Source organism: Cygnus olor, chromosome 9, assembly GCF_009769625.2.
Source record: "Cygnus olor isolate bCygOlo1 chromosome 9, bCygOlo1.pri.v2, whole genome shotgun sequence".
Classification (NCBI taxonomy): Eukaryota; Metazoa; Chordata; class Aves; order Anseriformes; family Anatidae; genus Cygnus; species Cygnus olor.
In genome coordinates, this window is record NC_049177.1 from 3,667,568 (window position 1) to 3,670,417 (window position 2,850).

A 2,850-nucleotide genomic window follows, 5' to 3' on the forward strand; every position below is an offset into this window, starting at 1 on the left:
ACTCAAGGGCTGTGTAATGAGTAGTATGTGCTTAAATGGGTTCTATCAACTCAATATGTGTTGTACTTTAGTTACGTAAGTCTATTGTGCAATAACCGAGATTAATGCTGCAATATGAACAGCTTTCACGTTTGCTTTTGAAATGATTAGCCAAAGCTAGTACTTGGTAGGAGCTTAAGTACAGCACATCAACTGTTAATTGAATCAGTCTGGATAGATGTATAAGTGCTTTGTTCTGCAACTTAATTCACCTAAGCTAGTTTACCTTGAAGAAGTGATACTGAAAATAACTAATAACCTATCCTCTTAAAGTGAGAGTGAATCCTTTGCCCATCTCTTGTGTGACCTCCCACCCATCTTTGGGTGAAGCCTATGTTTTTGACCTGCAACCCTTGAGGGTGTAAAGTTACAGTATTCACACTTGTCCAGTTCACCTTGTATTTATCTGCTTATTAATAATTTCATTTTGCTATGACTTTGAAGATAGCATAAATAAGCTGTTTGTGAACATACCGGATACCCATATAAAATTATCCAGTCTGTAGGATGGTGAATGGAAAAAGAGTGGAAATTGGAAAAAAAAATAAGGACTTTGAGTTTGTAGAAAAGGTCTTTTTTTTTTTTTTTTTTTCTTTTTTCTTCCCTTTGGGGGCCTCTAATATGACACTATTCTCATAAAGGATGAAATGAGAAATCTAGCTGAGATGGGGGGGACCATGATCTGCCCCACACACTTCTTTCCAAATACATGTTCTGAAAAAACATATATGAGAAGATAAGGTGGAGACTAATAAAAAAGCAGACATTATTAGAACTTCTTCATTTAAATACATTCACGTTCTACATTTGGGATAACAGTAATGGGATAATCAAAGGTTTGTCTATGCTTGCAATGGATGGGCCTCTGGGAGGGAGGGGGAGCTTGGACACCTTGTGCCTCATAAATTGTACCAAGAGTATGTTTTCTGTAAGAAGCTCTGTGCTGTTCTGATCTACTGATCTGAATTGGTAGATGGTTTGAAAATCAGTGCTTTGCATTACCAAAACGCATGGAAGAAAAAACAAACAAACAACAAAAAAAAAACCATGCAAAAGTAACTGCTGGGAAATACCCCAACACTGCACAACCTATGAAAAGGTTCTGTTTGGTAGGTACCTCTCTGGCTGCTGGGACCCCCAGCCTCCTATTTCTGCTGTATTAGGATACTTGACAGTTATATTTGGAGATTGGCAGCAAACAAATGAAATAAAACTTATGTGCACTCTGTAGATTAAACAAATAGAATTCATCTATTCGGAGAAATCCAAGTTAATCTGTAGGCAGATAAATGATATTGAATCACAATGACATAATGTGTTGTGACTGGAAAAAAAAATATATATTTATGCTTTTTCAGCTGCTCTCAGGCCCTGCTTGTATTTATGGAAAATGGAGCACAGAGTATTTGGAGGAATGAGACCTGACTGGAGAACTTGCCTCCTGTGTTTGTAGAGGGTAGAATGTGACAGGGAAAAACTATTACAACAGCAGTGATGCCACAGAATTGATAAAAATACAGGATAACGTCTGTGACAATTTGCCAGTAACTTTTGAAAAGTTCCTCCTTACTGCTCTGTTCCTGTTTGAGAAGTCAAAGGTTTGTGGCATTTTAAGTATACTGTATGTGGTAGTCACAAAGTCAGTCTGTCTTGTATATTTTTATTTTTTAATTTTAATTTAATGTCATGAAGCAACGTTCCTGGTGCGGAAGAAGGCCTGGAAATCCCGGCCTACTGCTTAAAGCTGGCCTGTACAGGGACAGCAGTGGGAGAAGGCCTCAGGGCCCACCACCCTGTTTAACTAGGAAATGATAGCTCCTCTCTCTCATTTTCTTGTTGTTTGCTTGTTTGTTTGTTTTTTAAATAACCAATTATCAATTAGACTGTGTAAAATGTCAGTTATTCTGTGAATCTTTTATTGTCAACAAAATGTTGAAATGTCATGGTGTTCTCAGTTTTTCCTCAACAGTGAGATACTGCCCCTTCAGGTTTATTCAGCGTAGCATAGTGCTGGTTTTCCACTTCTTTGAACATTAACTGAAAAAGAAAGGATTCAGTTCTTTCTAGACTGTTTGGAAATTTGAGGAATGCAAGAGTTTGAGGACAACAAAATTTCTCACAGCCTGATTCTTTCTGCAGTCAGCTCAGGTGAGTGCAAGGCAAACTCATCTCTTTCTGTTCTCTGGCCATATTTTCTGAAATCAACAATGAGATGTTGGTTTTTCTTTTAAAAAGTTTACAGAAATGAGGTGACCATGGTCACAGTCTCGATCCCAAACACTACAGCCCATGCAAGGCCAAAAAGTGGTGGTTATTTGTCTTTTAAATATGGATATGACTGACCTGAGAGGAAGAGGGTGTCTTCCAGCAACCTTTACGTACTCCCAAGTTTTCAGTAACTAGAATTTGATTATATTTTCTTCAGTGCAGCCTGAAGACCCTGTGCACTGAATCTGAATGCTTTCACCTCCTCAGAGGAGGAAGTCATCGATGTCCTGCCTAGCCTGCCATTTTACCTCATCATCTGGCTTTCCTCAGCTACATGGCAGAGTAATCTCATTCATACTGTCAGTGTGCCTTTATCAGCAGCATGCTTTGCATTAATTTTAGCTGCTTCTCAGTGGGCCTGTGATGGCCATAATGCGGCCTGTTGCTGGAGCTTGCTGGCTTCCCTCAGTAACATGGCCCTCCTCCCATCCCAACCCTCAGTGCCACCTCAGGGGCACCCCCCAGGAAAAGGTAAGCTGAAACTCTGCTCTTTCCCAAACCTGCCAGAAAAGAGTTTGCCTGGCCTGATTCTTTTTCAGGCTT

At 39.6% G+C, this 2,850-nt stretch overlaps 1 long non-coding RNA gene across 1 annotated transcript; it reads right to left on the reverse strand.

Moving 5' to 3' along the window:
* Nucleotides 1–1,690: 1,690 nt before the first annotated feature.
* On the reverse strand, nucleotides 1,691–2,850 carry LOC121074876. Its single transcript, XR_005822587.1, has 3 exons — nucleotides 2,808–2,850; nucleotides 2,160–2,234; nucleotides 1,691–2,076 (listed from the first exon to the last, which is right to left on the reverse strand). It is a non-coding gene; the product is annotated as an uncharacterized LOC121074876 (long non-coding RNA).